This window comes from Neofelis nebulosa, chromosome 12 (genome assembly GCF_028018385.1).
Source record: "Neofelis nebulosa isolate mNeoNeb1 chromosome 12, mNeoNeb1.pri, whole genome shotgun sequence".
In the NCBI taxonomy this organism is placed as follows: Eukaryota; Metazoa; Chordata; class Mammalia; order Carnivora; family Felidae; genus Neofelis; species Neofelis nebulosa.
In genome coordinates this window covers 88,256,814-88,282,512 of record NC_080793.1, presented here as the reverse complement: position 1 = coordinate 88,282,512, position 25,699 = coordinate 88,256,814, and the positions used below count along the sequence as shown (strand labels likewise).

The window sequence follows — 25,699 nt, the reverse complement described above, 5'->3', positions numbered from 1 at the left end:
GACCCTCCCCCGTTCATGCTCTCTCTCTGTCTCAAAAATAAAATAAACGTTAAAAAAATTAAAAAAAATATTATTGAGTACGGACTGTTGTAGTAAAATGCCACCATGAGCTTGCATTGTTTTGAGAGAGCCAGACAATAAGCAAATATGCAAAATGCATATCCAATGGTTAAAAACAAAAAATGCTATGGAGAAGACAAAGCAAGGAGACGGACAGCACAAAGAGGTGGGGCGGGGGTGGGCTTGTGGTGTTTTTTGTTTTTGTTTTGTTTTGTTTTACCAGGTTAGATAGAAGGCCTGAGAAGGCAGTATCTGCATAAACCCCTGAAGTGGGTGAGGGAACTGCCTAAGGGTGTTCCAAGAAGAGCCAAGTGAAGGAAGGGCAGAGGGAGGAAATGAGGTTGGTGAGGTAACAGAGGGGCCCATTGGCAGGAAATGGTGAGAGTGGATTGGGTAGGACCTTGTACGGACTTTGGCTTTTACTATGAGGTGGAAATTTCTGGAGACTTGTGAATAGTGGAGTGACCTAATTTGACTTTGGATTAAAGGGATCATTCTGGCCGTTGTATTGAGAATAGGCTGGAGGGAGGCAGAATGTGGTGGAAGGAGTCCAGCCAGGTGACTAATGCTGATCCAAGCACAGGTAAGAGTGAGTTAGAGCAGAGTTATGGCAGTGAAGACAGAAGTGTGAGTTCTGGATTTTGAGGATAGAGCCAGTAAGATTGCCAATGATGAACTTTGGCAATCTGAGAGGAAGAGAAGAGACCAGGCATTCTGGCCAGAGGAGCCGGAAGGAGAGAATTGCTACTCTGTGTGTTGAGGAAGTTCGTAGAACGAGTGGGTTTGAGGTGGAAAGATCAGAATTGAGTTGTGGACAGGTCAGGTTGGGGATGCCTGTTGGTTATCCAGATGAGACTGCGGACTAGGCAGTTGGATATTGGAATCCAGAGCCTGTGGGAGAGGTTGGGACTTATGATGACATTTGGGACTCTTAGCAGAGGTGGTACGTCAAGCCAGGAGACTAGATGTCACCGTGGGAATGAGTATAAAGGAGAAGACAGGAGAAGAGAAGAATAGGCCTAAGGCCTGAGCCCTGGGTCACTCCGCAGTTAGGGGTGGGGGGAGGAGTCAGAGAAGAGTGGATAATGAAGTTAGAGGAAGACCAGGAGTTTTAGGGAGCCAAAAAGAAAGTAATTCAAGGAGAAAACCCTGTCAGCTGTCCAGTCCTGCTTGATTCGGGACATAGGATGAGAACTGAGAATTGGCCACTAGGTTGGGCAACATGGAGGTGACCAATGGACTTGAAAGGAGTAGTTTCAGTGGAGTGGTGGCAGGGGGGAAGGAGGGGAACCATGGACGAAATCACATTGGTGCAGTGTTGACTCACAGAATGTAGCACATGCCTGTGGAGTCAGAGAACACAACTAGGAGAATGTGTCCCTGCATAGGGAGCACAGGAACGCTCCGGGAACGAATGGACCGGAAAGTATGAGAGATGAGCAAGCACGACTCGCGGCCAGAGGATAGATAACTCAAGGATAACAGTCTCTAGCAGTGGGTGTTAGCACAGTGTCCAGAAGAATCAGGTGGGATCGGGTCCCTACAATGGTCAAGCAGGTTCATGGGTCCAGGGAGAAGATCAGCCCAGTCTCCTCATGGACGACATTTGAGAAGTCCACTCTGCCACCAAAAACATGCCCCTCCTCCCCTCCCCTCCCCTCCCCTCCCCTCCCCGGCCCTCCCTGGCCCTCCCCGGCCCTCCCCTGCCCTCCCCTGCCCTCCCCTGCCCTCCTCTCCCTAGCTGGTCTTGAGAGCTTTCTGCATCGCCTGCATCAGGGAGATTTCCGGTTTGTACTTTGACCCTGGAGTGCGTTGTTGGTTCCCTTGCCCCGACTACCAGTGTTAGCTCTTAGGTGTCGCCTGCACCGGCACGGGCAGTGTCTTGTAGTTCCACAGTGCTGCAGCTGTTTGAGGATTTTTGCCTTTTTTCCCAGTCCAAGCCAAAGGCTACTGCAGCTGAGGAGAATTATGGGTACTCTAAGGGTAGAGGGGAAATGAGGGCAAAGTGGGTTTCCCAAGGGCTGGGTGCGGTGTGCAGAATCACGTGTTCACAAGTGGCCTGTGGGCAGGCGAGGGCCAGGGGGAAGCTTCCTGGTGGAATTTAAGGTGCCAGTGCCTGAGGGAGGGGGTCATCCAGAATCATCTTGGGCCCCACCTCCATCTCTCCCAAGAGCCTGGCATGTCACCACGTTCCACCTTAGAATCAGAGCTGTCATGTTACGTGGCATCTGGATTTGCACGAATCTGCTATCCCTGCTTTCCTCCCAAACTTCAGTCCTGCCAGGTTGCTGTAAGGATCAGGGATAACGTTATCTAAAGTAGCAGGCGTATCGAGGTGCCGAAGAAATGCTTGCTATCACTAACAGAAATAATGAGAATTGCATTAATCTAAGCCAGTAGTTTTCACAGATTTTCTCAGAAGTCCATGGTTAAAAAAAGGGAAATTTAATTTAGACCACCGGTTTTCAAATCTGGCCATGCTCAGAATATTCTCTGAGGCTTGTTAAAAACACATACCCTGTTGTCAGTACTCAACATTCTGATTCGCTAGCTTTGGGGTAGGGAGTGGGCATCCATCCGTGTAGTTTAACAAAGTTCCACGGGTGATCCTAGCCCCAGTTGTATATTAAAATAACTGGGGAGCTATGAAAATGACAGGTACGAGGGCCGCGATGTGGACCGACTGAGTCAGAATCTCTGGGCAGATGGGCTCTACTGTCTCAAAGGCTCTCCGTGGATTTTAACGTGCCGTTAGAAGTTCTGAACTTCGGTTTGTATCGTAGTCTGAGCTACTTGTCAGAAACCCAGGCGCACCGGTGCCCACTGGTACCAGATTGCCTTGGGTGGAGGCCCAGGGGTCTTAAGCCTAGCAAACTACCCAGGCTCTGATGCAGAAACGGTGTTAAGATTCTCCAATTTGGTTGCACGTTGGAATCCCCTGGGATAATTTAAAAGGTGCGGACAGCTTGGTCTCACCCCCCCCCAGTTACTGTGATTGAATTGGGATGGGGTGTGGCCTGCTCATTAAAACATTTTAAAGCTTTCTAAGTGATTCTAAAATCCAGCAAATACTTGAGAGCCAGCGGTCCCCAGATCAGTAGCATCAGCATTATCTTCTGGGAACCTATAAGGAACGCAGATTCTTGGGCCTCCTCCCAGACCTACTGAGTCAGGAACTCTGGGTGCGGAGCCCAGTGATCTGTATTTTAACAAGTGCTCCTGGTGCACACTGAGGTTTGAGAACCAGGGGACCAGAGCTTGCCGATTAGCACAGATCACTTAGTGAGGACTAATGGGTCAGGTTAGCTGCTTGGCACGTCAGTGCAAGGGGCTTGGCCCCATCGGGTTCAGCGGAGACAGTGGGAAAGGCTGCCAGCTGCAGCCCTGGAAGAGCGAAGCTCCCCTCCGGGGAGGTCAGCCTCTGGGACACGTGGGGAACCGAGCAGCTCTGAGGTCAGCCCTGCACACACCGCCCTTCCTCCGTTGAAAAGCCAGGATCTATGGAAAGAGAGCCTAGCTACCCCCCCACCCCCATCCCCACCCCGGGGTAACCCCGGGGGCTCTTAACAGCTGCTGCGAGCTTTGGTGAGAATGAACCTGAGCCCCCAGGTGCAGGGATTGTTAAAATTCAGCTTCCCGGGCCCTGCACCAGCAGGTTCTACTTCTGTGGATCTGGGCATTTCCCACAAGTACCCACGATGATGCCGATACTTCAGTCGGCGTGTGACGGTGTGTAAGGCAAACTGAGCACGCTGTTTGTCGTCTTGATGCTTGGTGAGACCAACTTAGGAGACCTGCAGCTTTTAGCCCTGGCTTGGATTCCGAAGGGTTGGGCTCCTCCCTGGATGTATGGGTAGCAGAGCCAGGTCACTGGGTGAAGTCACTGGCCAAGCCCAGGGCCCGGTTCCAAAGCTTAACTTTTGAGGTCAGTGAGAAGCTTCTTTGGTTCTAGGGCCCCCGGCCCCATCACTGCAGTGCAGTCTGGCTTCGCACTGTCACTCTGGTCCTCCCTTCCCTGTCCACTCCCCTGGCTTAGGAAATTCTGCTGTGTGACAAATCCAGTTTGCGCTACCTGACCCTAATTGCTCGGGACTGGGGGCACATCACAAGTGGCCACAGGCAACAGGTTGAAGAGAGTCCCCTCGAAAAGAGAAATCCGAAACGCTGCACACGATTTGGCCTCTAGACGGTGCTAGCTTTTTAGAAAACAAGGCTGTTTATGTAACAGATTGGCAGTTTGAGCGGCTGTGTAAATGTCATTCTTTAAAAATAAAGATGAAACTCTCAGTTAACTCAAACAGGAACAAATTAAAAAGTAGACCGAAACATCTATTTCGTGAATACAATTCATCCGCTGTCTTCGGTACTTCAAAATGATACCTTTTCTCTAAGTGCTAAGCGGCACCCTCCCACTGGCTTTAGCTAGGCAGTGACAAAACAACAGATCAACTCCCTCCCTCCAGTGAAGAAGAAAAACCCAGCCAGTCAGCACAGGCTTCATGTGACTCATCTACCTGGAGACTGAATCCTTCCTATGCAGCCAAACCTGTAAGCCGAGCAAGCTAGTGAAGCAGGACTGAGGTGTTGAGTTTATCTCCCTAAATATATTGAGGAAGTTTTGTATTGAGAGTCTCAATTGTTCTTTAACCCAAAAGATGATGATTTTTTTTTTTCCTGGGGAGCTCATCAGGAGTGTCCTTGAAGTATCAATTTTCAGCCGTTTTAAGGGTATGTCTGTAGCACATAAGGCTACCTGATTTCGAGGGCTTTGTGTCTCGTTTGCTAATGTGAGAATCCCAAGCTTAGCTTCAAAATGGAGTCACTTGGGAAGCTTTTAAAAATCCCACAGCTCAGGCACATACCCTAAACCAATTAAGTAAGGATCTGGAGGTGGGACCCAGTCAACAGTACTTTTTACATTTTTAAAAAATATTTTTATTTATTTTTGAGAGAGAGAGAGAGAGAATGGGGGAGGGGCAGAGAGAGAGAGAGAGAATGGGGGAGGGGCAGAGAGAGAGAGAGAGAATGGGGAGTGGCAGAGAGGTTCGTAGCTGAACCATATCCAGTCATATGGCTGCATTTAATTAACCATTTTCTGATTTTTAGACGCCTGTATTGTTTTGCCTTCTGTTACAATAATTAACGCTTTGATGAACGTCTGTAGATAATCCCATGTGCCGTGAGATTATGACCTGAGCCAAATTTGGATGCTTAACTGACTGAACCACCCAGGCGCCCCAACAGTACTTTTTAAAACTCCTTAGGTGATCATGTGAAGCCATCCCTTTGGTTCCTTCACTCTCTGTTTCCACCTCTTTTCCTGCAGTTCAGACCCTAGTCCCTGGGGCTCGGGTGCAGGGACCGAGATCCAGTATTCACACTGCTTTCTTCTGATTTTTCTCTCTGAGTTCTACTCTTGCAGACTGATCCCAGGTGGGCCCATCTTTAGTATCTTATGCCCATCATCTCATGGGGCGCCTGGGTGGCTCAGTCGGTTGGGCGTCCGACTTCGGCTCAGGTCACGATCTCACGGTCCATGAGTTCGAGCCCCGTGTCGGGCTCTGTGCTGACAGCTCAGCCTGGAGCTTCTTTCAGATTGTGTGTCTCCCTCTCTCTCTGTTCCTCCCCAGTTCATGCTCTGTCTCTCTCTGTCTCAAAAATAAATAAAAGTTAAAAAAAAAATTAAAAAAAATTATGCCCATCATCTCAGATCGCTACCCTTGACCTCAGGCTTGAGGCCCTAGCCATGCAGTAATTGACTGGTGGATGTGAAAGAGAACTCATAGATTGTTTAGTATGTTGGTTCCAAAATATCAGCCCAGAGAGTAACTCTTCTGAATAAGAATAACCCAGGGAGCCTGTTAAATTATATATACTAGGCTCAACCCCAGAGGGTCGCATTCTGTAGGTCTGGAGAATGACCCGGAAAGCTGTATTTTAACAAGTGAAACCTCCCATACGTAAAGGTAAGAGAATCTCAGAAGGGATGTGACTTGTTCATTGTCCCTTGGCTTGTCAGGAAAAGAGACAGGATTAGAATCGGGTGTCCCGACTTCTGTGAAAAGAAGTCATGCTATGGCTAAATATAATTTTTGTATTTCCACACGCACACACATACACACACACACACATAAAACCCCCAATGAATTTAATTTCCAGTCCTTACCGGTCAGATATTAGGGAAAGAGCAAAGCGTTCCTGAAAGTCATATCTGGTTTCCAGGCCCTGCTTAGCCTCACATTAACTGTGAGGTTTGGGGTAAGTGTTTTCCTCTCCCTGAGCCTGTGTCTTCATCTTTCCAACAGAGTACTGCTGGTCTCCTAGGGTTTGGGGAGAATTAAATGATACACTGTTTATAAAGAGCTGAGTGTAGAACCTGGCCGCTGAGTAAAGCCTCAAAACCGGTTGCTACTGTTTCTATTATTATTACTATTTATGTTGTTCAGCACCTGTCTGGCTTTGTGATATGAGGGAAGGAGAGCCAAAATGATTGCCCAGGAGGGACCCACCATGTTCTTTTAGTCTGGTGATGCTGGAGGCCCTCATCCAACTCAGCATGTTAGGGGAAAAAAAAGACCTGCAGGCACCTGAAATTTTGTTAGCTACGTTTTTGTGGTTACACATGAAATACACATCATTGTGGAAGGCACTTGAAACGTTTAGAATCGTTGGAAAATATTGCCTTCGGTCTTTACACTCAGAGCATTATCATATTGTATGTAGGATTTTGTATTTTTACTTTGAAATTAACGATGATGGTAGCACTTTTCTGTCATTAAGTTTTTGACTGTCATTTTCATAGCTGAACCGTATCCAGTCATATGGCTGCATTTAATTAACCATTTTCTGATTTTTAGACGCTGTATTGTTTTGCTTTCTGTTACAATAATTAATGCTTTGATGAATGTCTGTAGATAAGTCTTTTATGAAGTTTCTGATGATTCTTTCAGCATAAAGACCTGCAGTGAAGAGTTTGGTGTTAAAGGATATGTGCTTTTATTTGTTTTTTTGAAGTTTATTTATTTTGAGAGAGAGGGAGAGAATGTGCACATGGGAGGGAGGGGCAGTGAGAGAGGGAGAGAGAGAATCCCAGGCAGGCTCCATATTCAGCGTGGAGCCTGACACGGGGCTCAATCTCACGACTGTGAGATTACCTGAGCCAAAATCGAATCAAATGCTCAAGGGACTGAGCCACCCAGGCGCCCCAAGAATATGTGCTTTTAAAGATTCTTGCTAAGTAGTTGCCAGATCACCTTTTGGAAAGTTGTGCCGGCTTGTGCCCCAGAAGCTGGTGGCGTAACCAACTTTGAGTATTCTAACCTAATTCCACAGGTTAAAAAAAAACCTTATTTTGGTGCACTTAAAGACATTTATTAGTAATGCTGGATTTTTACATATTTATTAATCATGTGTAGTTTGTTCCCTGAGAACTATCTGTTAACTTGGTCTTTTTTTTCTCTTGGAATTTAATGTTTTCTCAATCTGTTTGCACAAGCATTTATATATATAGGTGACGGGTAATTCTGTAAACCTCTTTTCACAGATCTTTCAACCAACTATAGTGCAGTTTGTGTGCACATCTGTCTGTTGTCATAAAGGCTTACCCACTAAGGGAAATACCACACACGTTGTGTAGGACTTGGGATGGTTAACTCAGAGCTGCTAGAGCCCCACGTTCCCTTAGGTGGGGGCTCGATGGAATGGTGGGGTTTGGAGTTACATGGACCTGAGTCCGCATCCCGGTTTTGCCCCTTATAGGTTTCATGGGCATGATTTTCCTCCTTAATCTTTCTGAGTCTTGCCTTCCTCTTCCATGAAATGGAACTTCTTACAGCTAGTTTGCAGGGGATGTGTGAGGAATCAGAGAAATGGTGCTTATATAAACAGCCTGATGCACACATCAGGGTCAGGCACCAGCAGTGGAAGCAAGGATACTGAGGTATTGAGGGCCCCGACCCAGGACTGTCACCCCAAGGATTGGTGGCCTGCTGTGGCACGGTGGCTTTGGCCCTGTGGAGCCATGCCAGTTGTACGAGTGGTAGGGGTTTAGTGGAGAGCCTTGGGCACAGGGATCTCTTAAAGGACCCAGAGCCGAAGATGAGGAAAGCCGTGCATGCTACGGGACTAATTTTGAGAGACTGTTTGGAGGTTCCTGAAATGAGAGCGGGGAGAGGATTTTGCAGTGGGCTAGAGCCAGATAAGTATTGTTTTCTGTTGCTGTTGTGACCCCGCTTTAACAACATGCTGTGCTCTATTGATAACACATGGGGAAATGGTGCAGGGACTTGCTCAGGATCACATGGCCCATCGCTTTCAGACACAGGTCTCCTGACTCACCAGTTACTGTTCTTGGCCATCTTGTCACCAAAGGGATTTTTCTGAGTCAGCAGATTTTCACATTTGGTGCTCATGGTGCTGTATTAACTACTTGAATTTCTTGGAACTGGATCCAGACACCAAGGACAGGATGAGGGGAAGGGCCACTCAGCCACCTAGCCATGTCCCTTACATCTGGCTCGGTCGGGGAAGGGAGCATGGGGCACTTCAGTGAAGGACGGGGGACCCAGGCTCTACTTCTTGGAGCCCTGTGGGACAAGTCTAAAGAGATCTTGTTTCTGCAGGGTAGGTGCTGGACACGGGCTGGGTCGGCACCACCCCTCGGCGGGTGGGGTGCGGGCACCCCTGGGGTCACTGCGTTCTGCCCCTCTGTTTTCCACCCCCGCAGGCCTGGTGGATACAGGAAGCACGTGAAGTTGAGGGGACCCTTCAGACAATTTGAGCCAAGACGCTTTGCTGAGTTGCATTGGTGGTTATTTTTATTTGCTAAATCCGACAACCCTATGAGCCATTAAGGATCTGCTTTAATGGAATCTTTTTGTTTAGCTGTCTGTGTTTAATTGATCAAATTCACAGGTTAATTGACTCAGGGCTTCCTTTCACTTTGTATTATAGACTTCAATCACGACGCTCGTCATCGAGGTATTTCTTATGCTTCTGATTTGTTTTGATTATGGCACTGAGCTCTCCAGTAAAAACAGGCAGAGAGGGGTGTTTTCTTCTGAGAGCTGTTCTCGTTTTAGTTGTGGGTTGAAGGGAATGGGGGTGACTGCCTGTGGCTGGCCATGGCCTTTGAAGGTCAGAAGCAGGAGAGGGCTGTGGACACCCTTCTCCCTCATACACATGGCCTCCTGTCATGTCTTCGTGCACAGGAGTGGATGCCACCTCATGCATAGGTGGCGGAGTGGGCGAGTGAAGGGAGGGGGTGGGCGAGGCAGCCTGGGGCCAGCATGCTGTGCTAGACCCACTGCTCGCTGGGCCAGGCCAGCCTGTTTGGCGTTCACCGGGGAAACCTGTTGCCAGGAGAACAGCAGTAACTTCCCCATGACAACACTGGAGCGAGGTCCCTGGCATTGCAGACAGGGCCAGAAAAGTCTGGCCCTCCAGTAGGCCTGCTGTTAATGAGCATGCATTTGCTCTGCAATCATTTCCGGAAGGGTGGAGGGGGCAGAGGGCACTCACCAGCTTCCCAGCCTCTCCAGCTATCAGCTCCTTGACAACCCTGCCTTTTCTGTCCATCCGCACACCCCGGACTGCCTGTTTTTACAGTTGCTTGTTTTGAGCTGGTTCCGTGCTTTCTTTCTTTCTTTCTTTCTTTTTTTTTTTAATTTGTCGAAGGTCTGAATATTGAATCCGGAAAGCTCCTTTAGAAATGGAAGATTTAGAGCCTGCCTGGGACTTACCCCATGCGGACGGTCTTTAACTGTCCCCTTGAATCACCTGTGCAAGAATCAATTCCCATTTCCTAAATTTGACTGAACCCGCCTGACATCACACTGCTGTGTCATACTTGCTGTAACTGTCCTGAGATTCAAATTCAGAGTCCCTGAATTGCGAGACCTCATGTTGCCTGCTTCACTTCTGTTTCTAAGTGTTTAAGCCTGGACAGTAAATCTAGTCCTTTCCTCCCCCTAAAAGGTCAGCAGAGCAGACAAGCATTCCAGGTAGGATTTAAGGAATTCAAGAGGGCTTTGAAAGCAAAATAGTTTTCCCTGGTTTGCCTGGAATTCTACCTTTTTTGTAAAGCATCATTTGGAGCTTTATAATGACATAATCTCTCTTGGGAAGGTATTTCTGATCAGGTGTAAAATCTGGAAGTGATGGGGAATCCCAGCAGGTAAAGCAGGAGGGTTCCTCCCATCCCACTGCATTGTGGTTATGTCTAGAGCAGCCCTGCTCCAAGTCCCGGAGGAAGTTAATGGCATTTCTTGAATAAAAGGGTCTCCTTTGGGAAGCATTCGTGTTTAAATCAAGTCGGTCAGGTCTTTTTTCTGCAGGCCTTATCAGAGACTTAAATATTTAAATGCATAGTGTGAATGTCCCTATTACGCTGTAGTCCTCGAACTTGTTTGACCAAAAGCAGCATGTTTTCTTCCACGGAGCAGAAGGCCTGTTGCTCAGTGGATTGAATTTGGGAAATTAATTCAGAGCCGAATGGGGAGGTCACAGAGCAAGATCTTGTTCTGTCACTGTCAACTGTTCAGAAAATGTTAGCGATTTCTTGCTGTCTCTTTTACTTTTTGTAAATATTTATTGAGAGAGAGAGAGAGAGAGAGAGAGAGAGAGAGAGACCGAGCGAGCAGGGGAGGGGCAGAGAGAGAGAGAGAGAGGGAGGGAGGGAGGGAGACCGAGTGAACAAAGGAGGGGCAGAGAGAGAGAGAAAGAGAGAGAGAGAAAGAGAGAGAGAGACCGAGCGAGCAGGGGAGGGGCAGAGAGAGAGAGAGAGAGAGAGAGAGGGAGAGAGAGATCGAGCGACCAGGGGAGGGCAGAGAAAGAGAGAGAATCCCAAGCAGGCTCCCCACTTCCAGTGTGGAGCCTGATGTGGGGATCCATCCCACCACGAGATTATGACCTGAGCTGAAACCGAAAGTCAGACTCTTAACTGACTGAGCCACGCAGGCGCCCCTCGCTATCTTTTTTAGATTATATTATTTGCTGATTCTTAAGAAAATTGAAATCATTTTTTTTTAAAGGCTTAGTTTTTTTAAATTTGTAAGCGGAGAGTAGTAGCAACCTGTTTCGTAAAGTTATTCTGGGGATCGAAGGAGGCAGCCTAGATGAAGCAGTGGCCACCGAGCTCGTGACCAGTGTCACAAGGCCCAACAGGGAGCTGAAAAGACTAACATTGAACCCGGTTTCCTGCTGTCACGAGACAGATTGTGAACAAAGGACAATATACTGCCCATCTCAGAAATAATGATACTGCCATGGGTCAGGTGCCAGGTGCCTAGCGGATGCTGCTTCCTGAATACCTACGTGGACAAACCCCGAAGGCAGTGGGGTCCACATGAGGATGACCCCTGCTGTTGTTACAGTGGCCCAGAGGTTATGGAAATTTCTTTCTGCCTCATGTAACGGTCCGAGGTGGCTGGGCCATCTAGGGTGAGTACACTGCTCTCTGCCTCAGGAAGTCATCCAGAGACCCAGACGGGCTGGTGTTCTCTGCTCTCCTCCGTCTCTGAACACAGGGCTGCTACAGCTGTCTCTCTTTCCCGCCAGCAGGGGAGGCAGGAAGACCAGAATAAATGGCTTTGTTAGTAAGATGGGGGGTGGGAGGGAGGGGAAAGTGGGTGATGGGCACTGAGGAGGGCACCGGTTGGGACGAGCACTGGGTGTGGTACGGAAACCAATCTGGCAATGAATTTCACATTAAAAAAAAAAAAAAAGAAGATTGTGTGGACCAGAACTTAGTCACGTGGTTAAGCCACACAGTCACATACTCAGATACAAAGAAGGCGGGGGTTAGGCTCTAGTTGGCCAACCATGTGCTTAGCTAAAATCTGGGGTGCAGTAAAGAGGAAGAATTTAATGGTGGACATTGAGGTCCTTAGCATCTTTGCTGCAAAGACCTGCCTCAGTTGTACACCCAGGTCTAGGAAGGAAAGGTGCCATCGGTAAACACGGATCCTGCGATGTCGGGTTGGCGTTTTTTCTTCCATTTAGGGGTTCTGCCTGGAGAAATGTAGACAAGCTGGAGTGTTCTCGCGGGACTTCAGGACAGTCAGGATTGAGATGGGACTCCAAAGTATACGAGAAATCCTTGGAGTAAATAAGTGTACTTAACTTGGAAAAGAGAATATTTAAAGATAATAAGAGATATGTCTTTAAAGTGCTAGAAGGACATAAGGATTTTCGAGTTGAAGCATGGTTGGGGTCATTCTGTGTGACTTCAAGAGGTGAAAGCCAGGGGCTCACACTTCAGTCCCCCAGTCGCCCCCCACCTCCCGCCCCCTTGCACCAGGCTACAAGCCAGCCAGTTTGAATGTGCTTGAGCTCCTGGAATAAATGATATTTCTCCATCACGTCTAAGTCTTTGCCCAGGTGTTCCCCCTTTCCAGAACACTCTTCCCCACTGTCTCTTTTCCCACCCAGACTTTCCTCTGAGGAGTTCCTGTTTATCCTTCAGATCTCACCTGAGACTTTCTAAGTATCAGGAAGCCGTGCCTCACACCCCAGTCTGTGTTCAGTGCCTGCCTTCTGTGTCCCCGCAGCTCCCCCCCTCCACACTCCTCATCATCACCTGTCACACGCACTCGTAACTGTGTAACACGTGGGCTTTACTGCTGACCAGCTCCCACCCAGGTGCAGGTTTGAGGGGTTTTCCTGCCGCTGAATCACTTCTCTGGATCCTACTTTCTATCTGTCAAGAATCCCACCTTCTATTTCAAGGGGCGTGTCCTTGAATAATAAGTGTCCTGAGCTGTTGCAAAGGGGGGTGAGGGAAGTTCTGCGATTGGATTCAGTTCACCCCCCCGACCTCAAATTGATGTACACCTGGAACCTTAGAATAGGCCTTCTTTGGAAATAGTCTTTACAGGTGTAATTAGTTACATTAAGATGAAGTCATCCTGGATCGGATGAGTTTTAAATCTAATGGCTGGAGTTTTTACAAGAAGAGGAAAGGACACGGATAAACCTAGAGAATAAGACCATGTGAAGTCGGAGGCAGAGATTAGGGTTGTGCCACCACAAGCCAAGAAACGTCTGGGGCCTCTGGAGGCTGGAAGAGGTAGGGAAGAATCCTAAGAGCCCTCAGAGGGACGAGGGCTTGCTTGCAACGTGACTCTGGACTTGTAGACTATAGACCTGGAGGAGAATACATTTTTGTTGTTCCAAGCTGCACTGTTTGTGCTAGTCAGTTGACCTTCGCTCTAGGAAGCGAATGCAGAAGACGGTCCAGGGCAACAAGGCAGCCCCCTTTGTGCCAGACCGTCTCAGGCTGTTGTGCGGGAGCGGTCAGTAGAGCGTCCTAACCGCACAGCAGTGGGGGGAACAGCTGATGTGACATTCAGTCCTGGCTCGGATGGCAGCCGATGGTCTGTAGACGTTGGCTTGGCTCCACCCCCCCGCCCCCGGCCCCTCTCCGGTGCCGTTGGTGGGTGACGACGAAACGTTTCTCACTATTGATGCCACTTCTTTCCCTGGATGATCCCGAGTCTGGTCCTTCTTCTCAGCAAGCTCCACCCTCTCCCCAGGCATCAGCTTCCACCCCGTGGCCACTGTGTTTTTTCCGCCCAGGCGGGGGGGGGGGGGGGGGTCACACATAGTCCCCCGGGACCTGAACCTGGATCTTTCTCTTTCCCGTCCACTGTCAAAGCGTGGTCCCTGGAGCAGCAGCGTCACCTAGGAAGGTTCTCGTGGTGCAGAGACTCCCCCCAGGCCTGCAGGGTCAGAAACTCTGGGTGGGTGCCGGCGGCAGCCTGTGTCTACACTGGCCCGCCGGGGTTTCTGATGTACCCCAAAGCTTGGTGATTCTTCACCTTCCCGGCCTGAGACCCAGACTCCTGATTTCTGGGAGCCTTTCTTCTCTGGGCAGAATCCAGACATGAATCAAAATGATTTGTCTTTCAAAACTTTTTTCTGTGGGCTTCTGGAGCCTATGCTGGACATCACAAAAGTGAGTTCTAACTGTTTCTGTCTATTAGCATTTCTGCTGAAATAATTCCCATGTTCATCAAAGATACGTGAAAACCTTTGGTCGACCCGGGGGAAGGTGCTGTTCAAGGAAGTGTGGAAAACAAAAGCACAAAGATGAATATTTCACCGCATTCCTTTACTCCCCTGTATCTCCGTCTAGACCATAAGCCCTCTGAGGGCAGGGACTGTTTCAATCTGCTTCATCGCTGGATTAGCAGCACCTAGCCACTTGTTGAAAAGATGCAAAAACTAATAAATTATAAAGGTTGCGAGCTCCCATCTCTGGAGACGCTTAAGCACAGGGAAGATGTGGGGATGTTACAGAGGAGGTTTTTGTATCAGGGAGGTGGTCAGACTAGACAAACTTTAAAGTTCTCTCTGACCCCTCAGTGCTATAATCCACTGTGATGGGACTCTGCAGAGAGAGAGAAGGAGGGGCTGGCCACAGCATCTGGCACATTCTTACTGGTAAATGTTTATGGCCTTTGGACTTCCTCACCGAGGATGGGGTAGGTGGGGTTACGGTGACTCTTACAGGCTCCTGGACACCACTTAGTCCCAGGACAAATTGTGAGGTACTAGAAATACCTATTGGGAAGCATTTTACCATTCAGAGGTATCTTTTTTTAGCTGTCACGTTTATAAATTTGGAGAGTTACTCTTACTGCAACGTTGAAATGTTGATTTCTAGACACAAGACGAAAAAGCAAAGACCCTCAGTGGGAAAAGGGGAACTTCACACACAAGTGCAGAGGTCCCTGGCTGGCTTTATGAACACCTGGCGTCAAGGGCCCTTCTAGAATGTGGCTGCTGGAAGGGACTTCAGAGAGCTTTTGGTTTACAGTCAAGGAGACAGGCCTATGGAGATGGAAAACTTCTTGACCCCACACAGCTGTTCAATATATTTATTGGGGGAAATGAGAAAGGCTCAGGCCACTTCTTTAAGTGTTAAAGCTATAGCTTGGCAAAAGGCAAGAGTTGAGAATCGTATCCATCATCGTAAGCCTCTGTAACAAAACGTTGTCCTCCCCGGGGGCGCTCGGCACCCCCTCACGCATGGTGGCGGCCGGAGCTTACGGGAAGCAGGCAGGAACTGCACTCTGTCAGCCTGCTGCTTGTAGCCTCGGAGCAGCTTGTCAGACTCCTGTCCTAAAAGAATAATAATAGGAGACACTCTTGCTGGATGATGATGTTTGCTTCCCACGTGCCAGGCGCTGGTCTGACACTTTGTATCCTCACAGTGCTCTGCGCGATAGAGCTACTCACCATCCGATAGAGCTACTCACCATCATCCTCCTTTCACAGATGAGAAAACTGAGGCACAGAAAGGTTAAGAATCTCCTCCCAGGTCCCACAGCCAAAGATAGAGCAGGATTCCAACCCGACGTCACAGTGACGCCCCTGTAGATTACTTCTTGACACACGTAGTCTCATTTGGTTTCAGGATTCAGGAGGCTTCATCTTTCTTGCGACCCAGGGCTTGGCTTCTCTGGGTGTCCCCGCTTCACGGGGGCTGATCTGCCAGTGGATCAGGGTGTGGGGCAGAGCCCCGGTATACTTGTCTGCAGAGGTGAGCAGGGGGGAGGCAGAAGGGCAGAAGGGCAGGTGAGGTTCCCTGGATGCCACCCAGTGCCGTCTGTTTTGCTGTGATGTTCTGAGGTGTGAACACCTCCCCCTGCTGCCAGTTACTGGGTAGAGTGGGTTCCTCTCTGGCTTTACTCGACTGGAACCCCTGGCAGAGGCGTGGCCCCCTCATTCTTTAGGGGCCCTGGTGTCATCTGGGCTGCCTTGGAGTCTCTGGGGGAGGCCTGAAGAGCTCTTTGTTTCCTTGCTCCAGCCTTCTCAAGCTGCAAGGGGTGAGGCCGTCTTGGGCTTCCGGTTAATTCTGTGGAGTGTGACTTGTTGGCCCGGGAGTAGCAGCATCCACGGCTCTTCCCAGCCACAGGCCACATGTCCAGAAAACCATACGCGCTGGGCTATGTGAGCATTACGTTGACGGCAGCGATGAGTGGGGAGAGAGCAGACAGCCCTCCAGCATGCCTCCAGCGTGAGTCATGTGCACACAGAGGCTTTCCTCTTCCTGCTTTCCTTTTGTCCAGATCCCTCTGAAAGGCCAGGCTCGTCATGTGATTTCAGTGGGTGGGGTTTAACTTGAACAGGGAAACATGAAACACTTGATTCCATTGGGCTTTGGGCACAGGTTTCATTGATGATGGCCGTCAGGTGCACTAGGAGGAAAACGGTAGGGGGGAATTGGGCCCAGGTCAGGCAACCACGTCTTGTCTGTGGGTCACATGTCTCACGGGGTAGCTGCTTGTGCACAAGTCCAGGGGACACCACCGGCATTGACTTCAAGGTGGAGGGTGTATCCTGGAGTGCTGCAGTGTGGTCACACCGATCACACCTTTAGTCAGTGAGTTTGAAGGCCCCATCCATCTAGTGTCACAAAACACAAAGCTCAGATAGATTTGAGACCCTTCCTTCTCTTTCATCGCTCGTACCTCCTGATTCTGCACCCAGTTCCATTGTGGGTTCCCTTTCCCTCCCTCAGTGACAAGCAGTTCTCAGGCACCGGCTGGGTACCCAGCTGGGTATTTAGCTCAGTCCTTATCCTACCTACCTGGAGAGGGAGTACGATCCCACAGGCTAAGTGCTCAGTCCTGCAAGACTGTCTCCCCTACAATTCAGATACCAGTCACAAGCCCAGCTTCTGCGCTTCTGACCAGCTGACTGTAGATTGGAGGTTCCAGTGACCTACTCCTTGGGTTCAGTTAGTTTGCTAGAGAGGCTCACAGAGCTCAGAGAAACATTTTACTTACTAGATTCTAGGTTTATCATAAAAAGTTATAACTCGGGAACAGTCAGATGGAGGAGGCCAAGAGGACATGGTATGGGGAAGGGGTGAGGAGCTTCTGAGCCCTCTCCGAGCAAGCCAGGCTCCCCAGGTCCCAGATTCAGCCGCAGCCCAGAAGCTCTCTGAACCCCATCCTTTTGGGTTTTCGTGGAGAGTTCGTTACACGGCCATGAATGATGAAGTCATCGGCCTTTGCCAGTTGATTCAGCCTTCAGCCCCTCTTTCCTCTGCAGAGGCCCAGGAAGGGACTAAAAGGTCCAGCCTTCCAATCACAGGCTCGATTCTCCTGGCAGCCGGCCCCATCCTTAGGTGTGGTCCGAAAGTCACTTCATTAACACAGCAAAAGACACCTTTAGGCTTATCATTTAGGAGAAAATTTTAAGGGCTTTAGGGACTCTGTGCTGGGAACAGGGATGAAGACCAAATATCTATTTTGTTAAAAGGTAAACTGAAGCATATTAAACATCTCGAGTTTATTTGAACACAGATTGATTTGGATCAGGCAGTGCTGAACCAAGAGTGATTAGGAGTGTTTCACCAACAGGAGTTTGGGGAACATGAGGAAGAAAATTAAGGTAATAGAAAAGTGTAAGAAAGTTAATTGATTGGCTGTAGCTTAGAGTTTAGTTAGCTGTTCATGATTGGTGGCTTTTAGCATTTTGATTTTATAACTTTGAGGCATTTAGAGGCTTAGGTTTTGGTTTGCTTTTCATGTAGGCTGCCATGGCCTGAGAGCATTATTGGTCTACTGTCCTTGTTTAATTAAACACTTTCCCTCTTTTGGCCATCCTCTCATCCATGAGAGATTGACCAGAAAGTTGGTATGCGCGCCGCTCTCCAGTCACCGTGAGAGTTAAGTGGCTCTCGTGTCCTTGTGACACTCCTAAGTTGTGAGGGCAGATCTGTGGAAGAATTGTTTTTCATCTTGTTCATCTGGTTGCTTACCCTTTTTCTATTTCTCCACGCTCAGAGAGACCATGTGATATACTGCGGATGGCTGTGAACATGCATTTAGGACCTTGGAGAGAACCCGGTGCTCCAGGGAGACTCCAGTGATGACTGTTGGGAGGCTGGTACCAAGAGCCTGAAGTTTCCTCCTTAGCCAGGGCCTCCACGAACCACCCGGCCGATATCAAATAAATCAAAGAATGTACACGAGGTGGGGGTCATCCACCTGTTTTAACCAAGTGACTTGTTAATTTCTTGTATGTGTTGCAGTACCGGAGGTAATGGTCCAGGTACAACAATGATCCAGCTTCCTGTTTGTTCATCCAGTAAGTAACATAAAGCAATTCTGTTATCCAAAACCACCTTGGGGCACCTGGGTGACCAACTCGGTTGCTTAGTTGGTTAAGCTTCCCACTGTTGATTTCGGCTCAGGTCATGATCTCCTGGTTCTTGGGATCGAGCCCCGCATCAGGCTCCCCACAGACAGAGTGGAGCCTGCTTGGGACTCTTTCTCCCTCTCCTCCTCTGCCTCTCCCCCACTTGTGTGCGTGCTCTCTCTCTCTCTCTCCCTCTCTCTGTCAAAATAAATAAATAAACATTAAAAAAAAACCCACTTTAGCAAGAGTGTTTGGGGACTTTGGTTGTACAGCTGTGGACTCAGCAGTAGATTCAGTGACAGCTGCCAGAATGAAGGAGTGTTGCCTTCCTGTGCGTTAACACAGAGAGGAAGCAAGGAGCAAAAAGGCGAAAGGAGTAAAAGTTTCATATTGGGGTTGAAAATCTTGATTCATGACCTTGGGAGAGCTGTCTGTCTCAAGATGTTGTCTGATTCTGGGAAGGAACCTCCCTAGTTAATTTTAATTTAAGATCTCCAGCTGGTATGCAGATCCAAGAGTCTGAATGAGTCCCTTTCATTTGGGGGATGGGACCCAAGGTTCAAATCCGTAAAGTATGGCTGCTGTCGGGTTGTGGGGAGAGCCTGAGGTATGGTTCCTTATAAGGCTCTTCAAGGGCAGCCTCTATGATCCAAATCAGAAGGGTGGGAGAAAACAGGGGATATTTTATATATATATACATATATACATATATATATACGTGTATACGTGTATATACGTATATACGTATATATATATATATACACACACACACACACATATATATATATATATATATATATATATACACACACACAATGAACAGGAGTCGAATCTGATATCTATAGGTTGTGTTATAATCCTCTACTGAAACAGTGTTTGTTCTACATCACCCTCATTTCTTTAAAAAAAATTTTTTTAATGTTTCTTTTTGAGAGAGAGAGAGAGACAGAGTGTGAGTGGGGGAGGGACAGTGAGAGAGGGAGACACAGAATCTGAAACAGGCTCCAGGTTCCGAGCTGTCAGCACAGAGCCCGACGTGGGACGCGAACTCACAAACTGTTAGATCGTGAGCTGAGCCGAAGTCGGGCACTTAAATGACTGAGCCACCCAGGCGCCCCTATTTCTAATAAAGATAATTACAGTAAGACTAATTTGTTTGCATAATAAATCTAATCTTATTAAAGTTGGCCTGATTATTTACATAAGTGCAGCAAGAATAGCGATTGACCATATTAGACCTTTTAAAAATCTGCTTTGCTGGAACTTTTCACAGGGAGTCTTAGATAGGACTTTTATAGCCTCTCCAGGCTAAGAAGCCACGCCAAGAACTCACCATCAGACTTCACTTGCAATACCTATCTGTTTGGGTGAATTCTTCTCTTCATGAGGTCCCCAGGATATCTTGAAGTTCCTGGGCCTGCCAGGAAGTGACCTGCCTTACTCACCTGCTAAGGTTGCTGAGAACTCTGTAATAAGCAAGGTGCCAGGCTCTTTGTTCCCAGGGACTTTTTTGGCTCCATAAGTCAACTTTAGTTCCTTCAAACAATCTTCTCACATCTGATTTTATGCATATTCTTAAATATGACATTTCATCAAAGTCTTGGTCATATAACCAATGTTTCCAATTGTGTCCTCTTGCAAGGAGAACAGATTCTTATTGAACTTAAGCAAATAACTGTATTTCCATGAAAATAAGAATGGAGTTTCCAAATTCTGGAGGAATCAGATAAGGAGAAAAGATAAATGTTTCATCTTTGTTTACAAAGGTACATTTTACCAAACTAATGATAGTTTAAGAGAAAAGACAGATTTTCCTAACTCTAGAAAAACAACACTACAGTGTTTCAAACAAAAGTCATAAAAATTATAAAATCATCTTTATCAGTTCATTCAGTCCAATGTAACTAATTCTTGTTGATCTTGATCTTTTGTTAGTTTTATGAAACTGTCAGTCTTTCCCTTAGAGCTCTGCCAATTCTTACTCAGTTCAGTGGTGTGGTCTGGAAGTTATCATAAACTTGTACTTGTTAGAGTCCTTCCCATGAGTCGTCTGGAAGATGAAGAAGCACTTTTGTAGGAACATTTATTTGCAAAAGCATCAGAGTAGAAAAGTAAGTTTCTGTAAGGGAAAAAAGATTTAAAAATGGCCATGGTTAAAGAGTTGTTCAAAGTTCATTATAATGCTGTCAACAAGAAAATTTGGTTATTTCTGTGGCATACACGGTTTGAGATAATAACTAGAATTGTAAGTGATAGTATTTATACCAGGACATATATCAGATTTCTAGGAATTTTATATAATTGCTGGAACACTTATATATATGTATGTATATATATTTTTTTAATGTTTATTTTTATTTTTGAGACGGAGACAGAGCATGAACGGGGGAGGGTCAGAGAGAGAGGGAGACACAGAATCGGAAGCAGGCTCCAGGCTCTGAGCTGTCAGCACAGAGCCCGACATGGGGCTCGAACCCACGGACCATGAGATCATGACCTGAGCCGAAGTCGGATGCTTAACCGACTGAGCCACCCAGGCGCCCCTGGAACACTTATATTAATAACCTATATGCATACAAATATAACATAATTATTACTTCTTACTTGACAGTGCTTCTCATGTAATTTAACAGCAAATAAGGCTAATTAGTTACCTAATTAATATCTGTCTTTTTATGAGGAGAGACAACAAATCTTTTGAAATGTTCCAGGGACCTTCTAGAAAATCCCAAACTTACTTCCAGGTCAAAAAGTCTTTACGTAGAATTTGATTTTGGGAAGTAGGATCACAGACCATTGTGAAAGAATATACTCAATTATCTATTTCACCAAAGTGACAGAACATTTCAAAGGCAAATACAGAAGGTTACATAGTTGTGAGGAAAGCTTTAGCTCTTCGAATACTGAGAAGACTCAGTTTTCTTAAGGCATCAAAGACCTGATAAAGGCAACACGAAGCACAGGAAATTAAATTAGGAAAACACGAAAGCTTTGTTTTCCAGGTGTGTTACTTACAAGGTAAAGGAAGTCCTTTCACAATTTCTCATTGTCAAGAACAGACTAAGAGTTTAGGACAACTTTGTCCTTTAGGTACATGAAAGAAACTTTTTAGTTTTACATAAGTACCCTATTGTATTAAAGCTTACGTTTAAAACCCTTGGAATAACAATTTAGTTTTGGCCAGCTTCAGTACACAAGGTAAAAATTCCCTCTGTCTCTCTGTTCCCAGCTTTCCATAATCCATTCAGTTTGTCCTTTGTTCTCCTCTTTCCCATTCTGAAGGAACCAGCTTTTAGTTTAGGGAAAAATTCCTTTCATTTCCCTTAACAAAAAAGCATCTTCATACTTCCTGACCTTTTCTTGGCCAAAACACATTTTACTTTCCTTGCATACGGAGTTTTTCCCTTATTATTTCTAGTAGTTAACAATTCCATATTAATTAGAGTTTTTAACCCTTAGGATCCTTAATTTCTAGTGAAAAGTAAGAAATCAGCATTCTTTGTATTGGCAGATTCATGAGTATATTTCTTGATTTCTAGAAGCATATGCTTCCTCAGTAGTACATCATTTCAGTGATGCAGAGGACATGTTTATTAACACACCCAAATGTTTTTACTTTCTCTGTAATAAGAAGCCAAAAGTAGATAAAAACTGTGTTCAGTAATGTTTCATTATTTTATCTTATCTGGAAATGATCTGAGATACTCAGTGAATATCCATCATTTAACTTATTTCAGTATACTTTTGTTTCAAGTTACCAGAAACATTTTGGAAACTATTTAAAAAATATACTTTTTTAATGTTTACTTATTTTTGAGAGAGAGAGAGAGAGAGAGAGAGATAGAGCATGGGGGGGGGTGTCAGAGAGAGAGAGAGAGAGAGAGAGAGACAGAATCTGAAACAGGTTCCAGGCCCTGAGCTATCAGCACAGAGCCTGACACGGGGCTCGAACTCATGAACCATGAGATCATGACCTGAGCTTAAGTTGGACACTTAACTGACTGAGCCACCCAGGTGCCCTGGAAACTATTTTTAAGTACACATACAGTAAAGCATCAGTATTCTTGAAAATTTCATTTGTTGATTATCTCAGATGGTGTGACCTTGAAAAACATTTGGGTTAGTGTTTATATTTCTGAGAACATACTTAATTTGTAGAGTGCTTTTCTGTCCTTGAGGTTGTTTGTCTTTAAGCCAGTTAAATAGAGCCCTTTACAAGTTGATGTTGGCAATGCCAATGTGGTAGAAAAATATCACACATCAGTAAAATACATACATCGATATACATAAACATAGAGACAAATATAAACAGAGACCTATAGCTTTTGTTTTAAAGTTTTAGCCATGAAACGGGCATTATTAATGTAAAAGTCACTAGTTTATAAGAGAACAATTGGATCTAAAATTGTTTCTTGGGGAGCCTGGGTGGCTTAGTCGGTCAAGCGGTGGACATCAGCTCAGGTCATGATCTCATGGCTTGTGGGTCGCGTTGAGCTCTGTGCTGACAGCTTGGAGTTGGGAGCCTGTGTCAGATTCTGTGTCTCCCTCTCTCTTCCCCTCCCATGCTCGTGCCCAGTCTCTTTCTCCTTCAAAAATAAACATTAAAAAAATCAATACATAAAATTGTGTTTTTTGAACACAAGATAAACAGTAAGTTTATCTTGTGTTCAGATGGCTTTAACATTTTTACCAGTATTTGTAGAGAAGATCTTTAAGATTTTTAATTCACCTATTTTCCAAATAGCACCCCTTTCCTCTTTTCCTTTTTCTTTCCCTTCTGATAAGAATCCCCTCACTGGAGTTTGTATTTCAGAGATGGCCCTCAGTTCCTAGGGAAGGTTGGTACAGTATTGACTTCTCAAAGCACAGGGAAAGAATACAAGTTCCGCTAAGGACTTTTGATCCTAAATCAAGAAATTGACAATACTTGCAAGCCTTTGGAGGTGAATAGGGAAGGTTTTGGGATTGGTAAAAACGATGAGGGTGGGGGGCTTTGAATTCTTTCTAGAGCAGTATTTCCGTTCTTGTAAAGACTTGATATGTAAGACGAGTACAGTTGTTTTTAATTCCTCCTAGACTTGGGTTGTAACCTCAGTGATCTCAAGGCTGACCCCCCATCCAACTATATTACCTTCAGTTTGCTTCTCTGAATCAGGAAGAAGATGTTCAACTGAGATGGACATCACAGGCTTCTAGATTCTAGATTTAGAGCTGTTAGTCTTTGGAATGGTTTTCTTTCCCTTGGGTACATAGTTTCATTTAACTTAGGGGAGAAGGCCTTTAAAAAAACCTTCCTCTTAGGCTCTGAGTACCAGAGCTTCCAATTTGGCCAGCTTCTGCCCATAGAGTTATTTTAAATTCTCTTGAATCTCTTGTCAGGTTTCCTGAACAACCCCAAGGATGCAAGAGGTACCCCTAAAGAGGTATAGAAGAAACAGTCCTCCCAGGATCCAGAGTCCCTCCCAAAGATAGCCAAAGGAAGAAAAGATTTAGACGGTTCCCCTGAGAGCTGGCAGCAAAGAGGAAACCCTACCCGTGGATGGAGTGCAACCCATAATTTTGTTCATCCGTATTTTGGGGCCTCCCAACCTTCTCTAGGAAGTGAGGACCATCCCTGAAATATAAAATCCAGTGAGGGGATTCGTACCAGAAGGAAAGAAAAAGAAAACAAAATGGAGGGTTATTTGGAAAATAGGTGAAAATCTTAAAGATCTCTCCAAATACTGGTAAAAACGTTTAAAGCCATCTGAACAGATAACTTGCTGCCGTCTTTAAGAAACAATTTTTTATTATATTTTATCTTAATTTTTTAAATGTTTATTTTTGAAAGGGAGAGAGACAGAGTGTGAGCAGGGGAGGGGCAGAGAGGGGGAGACATAGAATCCAAAGCAGGCTCCAGGCTCCCAGCTGTCAGCACAGAGCCCGATGTGGGGCTTGAACTCATGAGCCGTGAGATCATGACCTGAGCTGAGGTCAGCTGCTTAACCAACTGAAGCCAAGTTCTCAACACAAACAGGACAAACGAGAGGTAGTCACTGTCCCTAGGAGAGTAGGGGTCCGCAATGATGCATTCCCAAAGGTAAATCCACGAGTCACAATTCAAAGATCTTATTCTTACAAATGTTATTTTTGTTTTGTTTTGTTTTGTTTTGTTTTGTGTGTGTGTGTGTGTGTGTGTGTGTGTGTGTGTGTGTGTGTGTTTTGCCTGTCAATGTGAATTTGGGAAGGGAGTGACAGTGTGAAATGTTACCTTCCCCTCACAACCAGGCACCACAGGTGGAGATCTGGAAGAGTTGACTTTGGTAGGAATTCTCACCCTTTCCTGCGTTGTGCCAGTTTTCCCAGGATCCCATCTACAGGCTCCGAAGCATGTGAGGTGTCCCAGTGGGTCTCATCCTGGTCACAGAAACTGTAGAGGGGGATAAATAAACTTCTGTCTACTTTTTATAGTGAGTCCTTGGCTGAGACCCCATTTTCTCTAGGGCATCTCCTAAATGGATAAGCTTCTCTAGGTTAAAGGTTCTCCACTGTGGTCACTGTAATTCAAAATTCTCTTTGGTTAGGTTAACCTTTTGGTTCAGCCTTAAAACAAAATTTTATTCACCAGAGTCTTTACCCTGGTCTCAGTCTGGTTGCCAAGTTGAACCAGTATGACCCTGGATCCAGTCCGACTCCAGGTGGTTTCCAGACCTAGGTCAGGAAAAGAAATGCTCAAATAAAGTCTGAAAGCTCATAATACAAACACTGTGCAGCTAGGATCTGAGAGGGACTTACCCATCACCTCCGGAGGTAGCGACAAAGCAGGGAGCCCAAGGGGGCTCAACAGGTACCTTCCCGTGGCTGCTCGTCACTCCTGGAGGCCGTGGGGGTTCTCTATTGGTTCCCTCTAATGACATCAGAACCATAAAAAGATAAACTGAGGCATATTAACAATTTTACGAGTGTATTTGGGCAAAAGTTGATTCAAACTGGGCAGCACCAAGTTGGAAGTGGTTAGGAGTGCTGTACCAACAGGAGCTTGGGGAGAGGCTTTAGTAGAGAAAAGATAGAAGAAAGGTAAGGCGATTATTGACTGGCTATAGCTCAAAGCCTAGTTGGCTGTGCGTGTTGGTTGTCCTTAGCGGTTTTAATTTTGTGACCTTGAAGCCTTTATAGGTTTGGATTTTAGTTTTCTTATGTAGCCAGCCATGGCATCAGAGCCACATCCGTCTGATGACCTCTTGTTTTAATTGATACAACAATTTTTTATAAACTGTAATGCCGTAACACCTGATCATCTCCAGTTCTGAATCCCACCTGGATCTGCCTAGCATTTCGTCTCCTCCAGCACTTCTCTAGGGCCCTCAGCCTGTTGAAGTGGCCTCCTACCTGCCCTCCCCACATCTCTCTTGTCCCTTCTTTCCAGAATGCAGATCTGGTCACAGCGTCCCAACCTCCTCCTAACGCCGCCTCCGCACCCCAGTACTGTACCGATTCCTCTTTGCTC

The 25,699-nt window shown here is 46.5% G+C and overlaps 1 protein-coding gene and 1 long non-coding RNA gene across 2 annotated transcripts in view; one reads left to right on the top strand and one right to left on the bottom strand.

The window, feature by feature from the left end:
- GLIS3 (GLIS family zinc finger 3) overlaps window positions 1-25,699 on the top strand; it is a 502,487-nt gene that overhangs the window by 2,249 nt on the left and 474,539 nt on the right. The window lies entirely within an intron of this gene.
- On the bottom strand, window positions 19,365-24,895 carry LOC131492131 (uncharacterized). Its single transcript, XR_009251888.1, has 2 exons — window positions 24,530-24,895; window positions 19,365-20,332 (listed from the first exon to the last, which is right to left on the bottom strand). It is a non-coding gene; the product is annotated as an uncharacterized LOC131492131 (long non-coding RNA).